Consider the following 11297-nt stretch of genomic DNA (forward strand, 5'->3'; position numbering starts at 1 on the left):
ATTCAGGAGATATTTGCCTATCTTGTCTTCTAAGAGTTTTATGGTTTCATGACTTACAGTCAAGTCTTTTATCCATTTTGAGTTTACTTTTGTGTATGGGGTTAAACAATAATCCAGTTTCATTCTCTTGCATGTAGTTGTCCAGTTTTGCCAATGCCAGCTGTTGAGGAGGCTGTCATTTCCCCACTGTATATCATTGCTCCTTTATTGTATATTAATTGACCATATATGGTTGGGTTTATATCTGGGCTGTCTAGTCTGGTAATTGGTCTGTTCAGATTTTCTGTTTCTTCCCTGTTCAGCCTTAGAAGGTTGTATTTTTCTAGAAAGTTGTCCATTTCTTTTAGGTTATCCAGTTTGTTACCATATAATTTTTCATAGTATTCTCTGATAATTCTTTGTATTTCTGTGGTGTCCGTAGTGATTTTTCCTTTCTCATTTCTGATTCTGTTTATGTGTGTAGACTCTCTTTTTTTCTTGATAAGTCTGGCTAGGGGTTTATTTATTTTGTTTATTTTCTTGAAGAACCAGCTCTTGTTTTCGTTGATTCTTTCTATTGTTTTATTCTTCTCGATTTTATTTAGGTCTCCTCTAATCTTTATTATTTCCCTCCTTCTACTGACTTTGGGCCTCATTTGTTCTTCTTTTTCTGGTTTCATTGTGAGTTTAGACTGCTTATATGGGATTGTTCTGCTTTCTTGAGGTAGGCCTGTATTGCAATATACTTTCCTCTTAGCACGGACTTGGCTGTGTCCCACAGATTTTGTGATGTTGAATGGTTGTTGTCATTTGTCTCCATATATTGCTTGATCTCTGTTTTTATTTGGTTATTGATCCATTGGTTATTTAGGAACATGTTGTTAAGCTTCCATGAGTTTGTGGGATTTTTCATTTTCTTTGTATAATTTATTTCTAGTTTCATACCTCTGTGGTCTGAGTAACTGGTTGGTACAATTTCAATCTTTGTGAATCTACTGAGGCTCATTTGTGGCCTAGTATTCTTGAAAATGTTTCATGTGCACTTGAGAAAAATGTATATTCTGCTGCATTTGGGTGTAGAGTTCTGTAGGTGTCGGCTAGGTCCATCTGTTCTAATGTGTTGTTCAGTACCTCTGTGTCTTTATTTATTTTCTTTCTGGTTTATCTGTCTTTCAGAGTGAGTGGAGTGTTAAAGTCTCCTAAAATGAATGCATTGCATTCTATTTCCCCTTTTAACTCAGTTAGTATTTGTTTCACATATGTAGATGCTCCTGTGTTGGGAGCATAGATATTTATAATGGTTATATCTTCCTGTTGGATTGACCCCTTTATCATTATGTAATATCTTTCTTTGTCTCTTGTGACTTTCTTTGTTTTAAAGTTCATTTTGTCTGATACAAGTACTGCAACTCCTGCTTTTTTCTCTCTATTAGTTGCATGAAGTATATTTTTCCATCCCTTCACTTTTAGTCTGTGTATGTCATTGGATTTAAAGTGAGTCTCTTGTAGGCAGCATATAGATGTGTTGGGAGCAAATCTGTGGGCCTTTAGGCAGATTCGGTCACAAAAGCCTTAAGACAACAGCAACGTTTGAGTAAAGTCTTTCCTGTAAAGTCAGCAACAATGAATCCATCCACGTGTTAGAAACAAGTTTTCCCCTATTACCAAGAAGCGCATTTAGTGAACTCCTAGGTTAGAGCTAGTGGTTAGGTTACCTAGCAACATATGCATTTCTAAGTTAGAGCTAGTGGTTAGGCTACCTCGCAGCATGTGCATTTTCTGTCCTTTTTTAATCAAGGAACACCCTCTGCCCCAGGGGAAAGCCCCTCCCTTAAAACCTCCCTCCCAAGGGCCCCCACCCCCAAAATGGCAAACTCCCTGCTTCTCTTCCAGGTCCTCCATTCCCGCCAGCGCCAACCAAGACCCAATCACCTCTACACCTCCCCGCCAGCGCCACCTAAGGTCCAATTATCTCCTGACCCACCCCTTACTTGCTAACCTGTATAAATTGAGCCTGCAAACAATAAACTGTGCCAGCTTGATCAGACACCCTGTCTTGCTGGTCATTCTTTGTGTCCCTTGTCCCTTTCTTTTTTTTTTTTTCAATTCTCTCCTCCAGGTCGTCGACCCCCATTGATAGTCCTGCAGGTTGGGACAATTGGTGCCCAACATGGGGCCTCAGACAGTCCATGAGAAGGCCCGATCGACCGAAGAGGAGGGAACGTTGCCTCCAGGAGGGTGGGCACCCCACCCATGAAAGGAGGTGTCTGCAGCGAGAACCTCACCTGAGTCGCCACGTTCTGAACACGGCATGAGAGACTCATGTGTATTTCCCCGGCGACGAAGTAGGACGGTAAGTAAAGTTATTATGGGGCAAGAATCCTCCCGAGAAGAATTATTTATAGCCGGACTCAAGGAGTCCCTCAGGACACAAGGAACAAGGGTTAAGAAAAAAGATTTGAAACGTTTTTTTGTCTTTCTAGAAGATGTTTGTCCTTGGCTCCCTCAAGAAGGGACCATTAGTGAAAAGAAATGGCAATGCGTGGGCGATTGCCTTCAAGATTATTACAGAGTTTTTGGTCCAGGAAAAGTACCTGTGTCAGCATTTAGCTATTGGAATCTCATTAATGATATCCTGCACGTTCATTGTGAATGGCCCGATTTACAGAAAGTTGTTATTGAGGGAGAGAAAACCTTGAAATCCCATTCTCATCCCCCTTCTGAAGCCTCCCGGCCAGCTTCCCCTTCCTTTAAAACACACCCTTCAGATCCCACTACAAACCCCTCCCAGGACCCAAACGAGCTCCCGCCCTTGCCAACAATTGAGTCTCTTTCTCCATCCCCTCCCCTTGATAATTCTGCCGAACCTGTTATTCCTCCCCCAAGTATTTACCCTACTCTCATAGACCTAAACCCTGATAAGCCCCTTAGTCCCACTGATGAGGCCACTCTAGAGGAAGGGGCAGCATGCCATAATAATCCTGACTGGCCATCTAAAGGCCCTGCTATTGTTCCTGCCACCACGCCCCGCCCTCCAACTGTAAGCCTGCCTCCCTTCCTCCCACTGCCACCTTATCATTTCCCTGTTCTTGACCAAGTGTTTCCTGTCTCATCAACTCTCTCCCGCAAGCATCTGCATATGACAAATGACCTCTCAGTCCTCAGGCACATGGTCAAAAACAGAAAAGAGCAGATTCAACTCCTGCAGGCCATTCGTGATTTAGATCAAGAGCTCTCCAAATTGACTCACATAACCTACATCCCAAAACCCCCTCCTAAGAGCGTTTCCCCCCCCTCAAAATCACTTGGGCAAAACCAGAAGAAAACATCCAACCCTGTCTTAACTTTCCCTGTCTCCCTATGGAGTGGAGTTTCTATCCCCCGGAGCCCCTCCCCTAGATTATTTGACCCCGATAACCCTGAAGAAGAAAGTGGTGACCCTGATATAGATGAGGAACATCCCGTGAGTACTGCTCCTGGGGTTGGAACTAAAAGAGATTTGTGGCGTGATGACTGCAATTTAGACGATGGCCCCGAGGACCGAGTTAATGGGGGCCTGCATCCTAATGACGGGCCTCCCGCAACATCTTTTTCACCTCTAGATATTCGAGCTTTGGAAAAGCTCAAGTCAGCTGTTTCCAATTACAGGCCTGTGGCCCCGTTTACGCTAGCTCTGCTAGAATCTATCACTAATGATTGGCTTACTCCAAACGAATTCCATCAGCTTGCTCATGCAGCCTTAAGCGGAGGAGACTTTGTTCTCTGGAAAGCCGAGCTTGCCGAATTCGCAAAGGAAATTGAAAGTAAAAATCTTACTCGACTCAGTTCCCGGGACTGGACAGCAAAAATAATTCTAGGTGAAGCTCCTTATAACAGTCTAGCAGCCCAAGCACGCTTTCCCACAGGCCTCCTAGCTCAAGTTAGACAAGCTGGCCTCAGAGCTTGGAAAAAGTTACCCCCTAAAGGAGCTGCTACTGCCACTCTTACTAAGATACAGCAAGAAGCAGATGAACCCTACAGCTCCTTTGTCAGCCGTCTTACAGAGGCTGCCGAATGCATGTTCGGAATCCAAGAGCCTGGTAACCCTTTTATCAAGCAGCTAGCTTTTGAAAATGCCAATCCAGTCTGCCAGGACCTGCTTCGACATCATCATAAAGAATCAGTATCCGACTTTGTGCGCCTCTGTGCAGGCGCTGGACTAGTCATGCCATTGGACTGGCTATTGGAGTTGCCTTGCAAAGGGCAGGCATTAGCTCAACACAAAAAACTTGCTTTAATTGCAAGCAGCCTGGTCATTTTGCCAAAGATTGCCCACTGCCTTGAAACCCTCGACCCCCCAATTCTAGCTTTAATCTGCCCCTCCCTAGTGGTTCAGGCAATGCCCCAAAATCAACTAATCCATTCCCTCCCTCCACCCCTTGTCCCAAATGTCAAAAAGAATATCACTGGGCCAGAGACTGTTGGTCAAAAACCGATATTCAAGGTCTGCCCCTCCCTGTTAAGAACCAGGGAAACCCCTTCAGGGGGCAGCCGCCAGCCCCCCTGCAAAGGATGAACCCCAGGGCAATTGGGTTCATCCCCTCAACAGTGACCCAAAACCAATGTCAGACAGTAACCCAAAGTCAATCTCAGATCTCTGGAGAGCCACAAAAAACAGCCCAGGATTGGACCTCTGTTCCACCACCAGCACAATATTAACTCCAGAAGAAGGGGCAAAGCTTTTGCAGACAGGCATCCGAGGATCCCTCCCCCATAACACCTTTGGCTTAATTCTGGGATGCGCTTCAGCCTCCCTAAAAGGGCTTCAAATACACCCTGGAGTGATTGATCCAGATTTGAAGGGGGATATCCAAATCTTAGCCTCCACGCTTAAGGGCCCTCTATACATCCCAGCAAAAACTACTCTTGCCCAACTTCTCCTCTTACCCCTTATCCCTTCCTCTAACAAGTGCCTTAAAGAGCACCGTGAAACAGGCGACATCAGCACCACAGACATCTACTGGGCTCAACAAATCACGCGCGCCCGCCCCATGTTAACTCTGTCCCTAAATGGGAAAGCCTTTCAAGGCCTCCTAGACTCAAGAGCAGATGCCACTGTTATTGCTAAAGAACAGTGGCCCTCTTCCTGGCCCCTTACAGAGTCCACTACCCACCTACAAGGAATCGGGCAGTCTCAAAACCCTCAAGTTAGTTCCCAGTCTATTCATTGGTCAGACCAAGAAGGGAATTCAGGGACAGTTATTCCCTTTGTAATTCCTAAGCTTCCAGTCAATTTATGGGAACAAGACATTCTCTCTCAAATGAATATTATTATGTGTAGCCCAAATGAGTTAGTGACCAGGCAGATGCTGACATAAGGCTACTTGCCAGGCCAAGAGTTAGGAAAGAATGCACAAGGCATTAAAACTCCTGTGATCATCGTATCAAATACTCAAAAAAGGGGACTAGGATTCCCTTTCTCCTAGAGGCCACAATCATACCTGTACCCCAGCAGTATGCCGATAAAATAACATGGAAAACAACCGAGCCTGTCTGGGTTGATCAGTGGCCTCTGAAGACAGAAAAATTACATGCAGCCATGCAGCTTGTACAGGAGCAGCTGGCAGCAGGTCATATTGAACCTTCCAATTCCCCCTGGAATACCCCCATCTTTGTCACTGCAAAAAAAATGAGGCAAATGGAGGCTCCTGCAAGACCTTCGAGCCATTAATAAAGTTATGGTACCTATGGGTGCTCTGCAGCCTGGTCTCCCGTCCCCCGCAGCCATACCCATAAACTATTATAAAATTGTTATAGACCTGCAAGACTGCTTCTTTACTATCCCTCTCCATCCTGATGATTGTGTTCATTTTGCCTTTAGCCTTCCCCAAATCAACTTTAACAAACCAATGCCTAGGTATCAATGGCACGTTCTTCCCCAAGGTATGGCGAATAGCCCTATCCTAGCCCAAAAATTCATAGCTCGAGTTCTAGTCCCCGTCAGGAGACAATGGCCTCATATTTACTTCCTTCATTATATGGATGACATCCTTATTGCTTCTCCTGATGAAGCCCAAGGCATTGCCTGTTTTCAACACCTTATAGAAACCCTAGAGGCCTCTCATTTAAAAATTGCTCCCAATAAAATTCAATTTTCCGAACCCTATACTTACCTAGGCTATAGCCTCCAGGCTCACAGGATTTTCACACCCAAAATAGAGCTCTAAACTTCCTCTCTCAAAACGCTGCACGATTTTCAAAAATTGCTAGGCAACCTACAGTTTTTAAGGCCATACCTGAAACTTCTCCCCGAAAGCTTAACTCCCTTAAACAATTTACTAACAGGCAACTCACATCCCCTCTCCCCCCACACCCTAACGCCCTTAGCAGTTGCTGCTATAGAACAGATAAATCAAGCTATCTCTCTACAAACCTCTTTCCAGATTGACTACTCTTCTCCTTTATATCTTATCATTTGTGCCACCACCCATGCTCCAGTAGGAGTTTTTTGGCAGTCAGCCAAGACCCCTGAACAACGAGGCAAGCCTCTTCTTTGGGTCTACCTCTCCAACAAACCTATAAAAGTCGTAACACCTTACTTTTCCCTAACTGCCTCTATTATCAAAAAGGGAGAAAACTAAGCAGACAGTATTTTGGTAAAGATCCTGATATCATTGTAGTCCCGTATACTACAGAGCAGATAGATTGGTTGCTACAAACCAATGATGACTGGGGTATCGCCTGTGCCTCCTTTGCTGGGACCATAGATAATCACTATCCCACTGACCCTTTGATTCAGTTTAGCAGACTGCATCCCCTAGTTTTTCCCAAAGTTACCTCCCCCTCTCCTTTGCAAGAAGCCCTCCTTATCTTTACAGATGGCTCAGCAACAGGGCAAGCAGCATATGTTATTCAAGGTAAAACCCATTTCCCTGTCCACTTCCTTTTCATCTGCCCAATTTGTTGAACTTTATGCAGTTCTCCAAGTGTTCCAATCACTCCCTAATACCCCTTTCAATCTTTATACAGACAGCTCTTAGATAGCCCACTCAGTACCTCTCCTAGAAACCACTCCCTTTATTAAACCTTCATCTAACGCCACTGATCTGTTCAAAAAAATTCAATATCTCATAGTCCGACGCTCCAAACCCTTTTTTATTGGCCATTTGCGAGCTCACACAGGACTCCCCGGCCCTCTTTCAGCAGGCAATGCCCTTGCTGACCAAGCCACCCGTACTCTTCCCTTAATAGCACCAACCTTTAGCAGTGTACCCCTAACTCAAGCTCAGCATGCTCACTCCCTCCACCACCTTTCAGCAAATACTCTGTGGCTCATGCTCAAAATTACCAGAGAGCAAGCCCGAGAAATTGTCAAAAGATGTAATGACTGTGCTCCACATCTTCCTGTTCCTCATTTAGGAGTGAACCCTCAGGGACTGATCCCGAATGAAATTTGGCAAATGGATGTCACTCATTTCACCCCCTTTAAAAAGATGAAATATCTTCATGTTACTATAGATACCTTTAGTGGTTTTATTTTTGCATCGCCCCTTACCGGAGAGGCTTCTAAAGATGTCATTACCCACACCTTGCGCTGTTTTACAGTGCTAGGCAAGCCAAAGATTATAAAAACCGACAATGGGCCAGGTTACACAGGAGCTAAATTCCAGCGCTTCTGTTCTGACTTCCAGATAAAACATATCACAGGCATCCCATATAATCCCCAAGGGCAAGGAATTGTACAGCGGGCTCATCAAACACTTAAAAACATGCTCTCCCGCCTCAAGAACAATCCCCTCGTGTATACGACTATCAGCCCCCATAACCAACTTAGCCATGCCTTGTTTGTCATTAATTTCTTGACGCTCGACTCCCATGGACGCTCAGCTGCTGATCGGTTATGGCACCCAAAAACCAATGAGCTTCAAGCGTTAGTAAAATGGAAAGATTCACTGACCTTCGCATGGAAAGGTCCTGACCCTGTTATAATCTGGGCAGAGAGTGCGTCTGCATTTATGACCTGCAAAACTCTGAGCCTCGATGGCTCCCTGAGAGACTAGTTAAAACTGTTAACTCACCACCGTCCAGACGGGAGTCTCCCTCTCCGCCTGAGACAAATTCTCCTTCCATTGCAGATGCAGTCACCAACAATCCTCGTTCTCCTGATCACGACTACAGTTCTGAGTCATCAGCCAGCACCACCACCCGCGAAGTCCTGGCATTTCCCCTGGAACTACACCTGGATAGTGCTGTCTGAAAGAGGAGACATTGTTTGGTCCCGCTCTCAAACCTCACCAGACGTCTGGTGGCCAAACTTTCTACAGCCCGATCTCTGTAAGCTGGCCCTTGGTGCAGGAGCCCCTTGGGGAGTAGAACATCTCTTCGAGCAGAGTGAAGCACCTTTTATCCCTCATGCAGGTCTCGCCTACCCTGAGTGTTCTGACCCAGGGCGCTGGTCAGTTCTAAGGTCGTATCCCTTTTATGTTTGCCCCGTCACCTCCTTCATAAATGTGGAGGCAAGACAGATTATTATTGTGCATCATGGGGGTGTGAGACTACAGGAGATACTGGAAGCCCTCTTCTTCCTGGGACTTTATCACTGTCAAAGCCAATTATTCCCACAATCCTTTTGAGGGGCATAAATACCCTGAAGTACTCTCCAAGTGCAAACCTGAAAATAGGGCCAAAGGTTGGTGCAATCCTCTCTCTATCACACTCACTGAAAAAGGGATACAAGCCTCAAACTGGGCACAAGGATACACTTGGGGCCTTCGTTTATATAAAGACCATTATGATGAAGGGATCACCTTTACTATTAAACTCCTTAAAGAGCTCCCTGCTACCCCTTCTGTTGCCATAGGCCCAAATACAGTCCTAGGTAGGAAGCACCCTCCCTCACCAAAGCTCTCCACCCTCTCACCTAAACATAGCTTCACAACTAGTAGTCTTAAACCCTCCCCTACACCGCCAGTGCCCACTCCAGCGAGTTCTAAAAACCTTGCCTTCACCCTCATAAATCAAACCTTTCTTAGTATTAATTCCACCACCCCTGAGCTTACCGCCAAATGTTGGTTATGTTATCTCTCCTCCCCCCCCCCCTTTTATGAAGGTGCTGCCATCCCTGGCAATTTCTCCACCTCCAGTGATACTCACAACTGTCGTTGGGAATGCGCTAGTTGGGAAGGCCTAACCTTAGCCCAAGTGGTCGGTAACGGGACTTGTAAAACTAACATTCCTCAAACGATTCCTCATGAGTATACCCACCTCTGTCGAGAAATCTTCCCCATTGAACGGAGACCCCAATATATTGTTCCCCCAATGATGCTTGGTGGGCCTGCTTAGATAGACTCACCCCCTGTGTCTACAACCCCATATTACAAGAACATGGATTTTATGTTCTTGTAAAACCTAGGCTTATTTACTACCGGTCTGATGAGTTCTTCCATATCTGGGAACAATCTTCAGACCCTTCCCTCCCTAAACGCTCCCGCCGAGAACCCATTACTGTTGTTACTATTGCTGTTTTGCTTGGCCTAGGGGCTGTAGGTGCTGGTATGGGCATCTCTTCCCTAGTTCTTTCTAACTCTCGCTATCATGAACTCAGTGCCACTATAGACCAAGATATCCAAGAATTGCAAAAAGGGATCTCTGACCTGACAGATTCGATCTTGTCCCTCGCTTAAGTAGTTCTCCAAAACTGCAGGGGGCTAGATCTGCTCTTTCTGCAGCAGGGTGGGCTTTGCACCGCCCTAAAAGAAGAGTGTTGTTTCTATGATGACAAAATGGGTTGTTAGAGATAGTATGAGAAGGGTCAGAGAAGGGTTAGAGAAAAGAAGAATAGAAAGAGAGCAGACTGAAAGTTGGTATAAAAGTTGATTCTCTACCTCTCCATGGCTCACTACTCTTTTTCCCTCTCTTAGGCCCCCTCATAGGATTAATATTGCTCTTGTCTTTCGGCCCTTGGGCTCTTAAACATTTGACTAGCCTTGTAAAAAAGCAAATAGACACCCTTGTTGGCAAGCCTATTCAAGTCCACTATCACAGACTTGCTCATGATAGCGATGATGAGGAAGCTCCCTCCTCCGGCAGATATGAACTTCAGTATGACTCTTCTAAGAGTCCTTGAGTAAGCTGGCTGAGTACCCAGGGTAACGGCAGCAAAAAACCTGCCTTGAGGGACATGTCTGATTGCATACAGGTTTGTGTCCAGCATCTTCCTCTCCTCAAAAAATAAGGACATTTCGTGCGTAATCAAGCAACTCCCTTCTCTTCAGCACAGTCTGTAAGACTAAAGGAGTTCTCCTTGCGTGCCAGGTACCCATATGCCAGGTACCCACTGAGGATCAGACCCCTGTACCCCCCCTTTTTTTAGAGTGCTCAGCTTTACAGAATTCTCACTGAAAAATATTAATTCTTACAACAAATCAAGTCAAGACTGGTAGCCAATGACGGGTAAGATATGGTTGTATAGGGAATACCAAACTAAGACAGGGTATAGTCGCTAGAAGACTATCGCCCCATGACAGGTAGAGATTTCCTTCAGTCGTACAACCTAAGACAGGCACAGGCCTTGACCCAGCCAGAGCTAGGCTGGCTGTTCCAATATAAGAAAAACGGGGGAGATGTTGGGAGCAAATCTGTGGGCCTTTAGGCAGATTCGGTCACAAAAGCCTTAAGACAACAGCAACGTTTGAGTAAAGTCTTTCCTGTAAAGTCAGCAACAATGAATCCATCCACGCATTAGAAACAAGTTTTCCCCTATTACCAGGAAGCGCATTTAGTGAACTCCTAGGTTAGAGCTAGTGGTTAGGTTACCTAGCAACATATGCATTTCTAAGTTAGAGCTAGTGGTTAGGCTACCTCGCAGCATGTGCATTTTCTGTCCTTTGTTAATCAAGAAATACCCTCTGCCCCAGGGGAAAGCCCCTCCCTTAAAACCTCCCTCCCAAGGGTCCCCACCCCCAAAATGGCAAACTCCCTGCTTCTCTTCTGGGTCCTCCGTTCCCGCCAGCGCCAACCAAGACCCAATCACCCCTCTACACCTCCCCGCCAGTGCCACCTAAGGTCCAATTATCTCCTGACCCACCCCTTACTTGCTAACCTGTATAAATTGAGCCTGCAAACAATAAACTGTGCCAGCTTGATCAGACACCCTGTCTTGCTGGTCATTCTTTGTGTCCCTTGCCCCTTTTTTTTTTTTTTCAATTCTCTCCTCCAGGTCGTCGACCCCCATTGATAGTCCTGCAGGTCGGGACATAGATGTGTCTTGTTTTTTTATCCATTCAGTGACTCTATGTCTTTTGATTGGTGCGTTCAGTCCATTTACATTTAGGGTGATT

General features: G+C 45.5%; 1 long non-coding RNA gene across 1 annotated transcript in view; it reads left to right on the plus strand.

Annotated features, from left to right (window-relative positions):
* LOC140848986 (uncharacterized) overlaps window positions 1-2020 on the plus strand; it is a 49326-nt gene extending 47306 nt beyond the window's left edge. The window contains exon 3 of the long non-coding RNA XR_012130371.1: window positions 1873-2020. This is a non-coding gene — a long non-coding RNA (uncharacterized lncRNA). The remainder of the gene's footprint in view (window positions 1-1872) is intronic.
* Window positions 2021-11297: the final 9277 nt, after the last annotated feature.

The sequence above is a fragment of the Manis javanica genome, chromosome 4, assembly GCF_040802235.1.
Source record: "Manis javanica isolate MJ-LG chromosome 4, MJ_LKY, whole genome shotgun sequence".
Taxonomy (NCBI): Eukaryota; Metazoa; Chordata; class Mammalia; order Pholidota; family Manidae; genus Manis; species Manis javanica.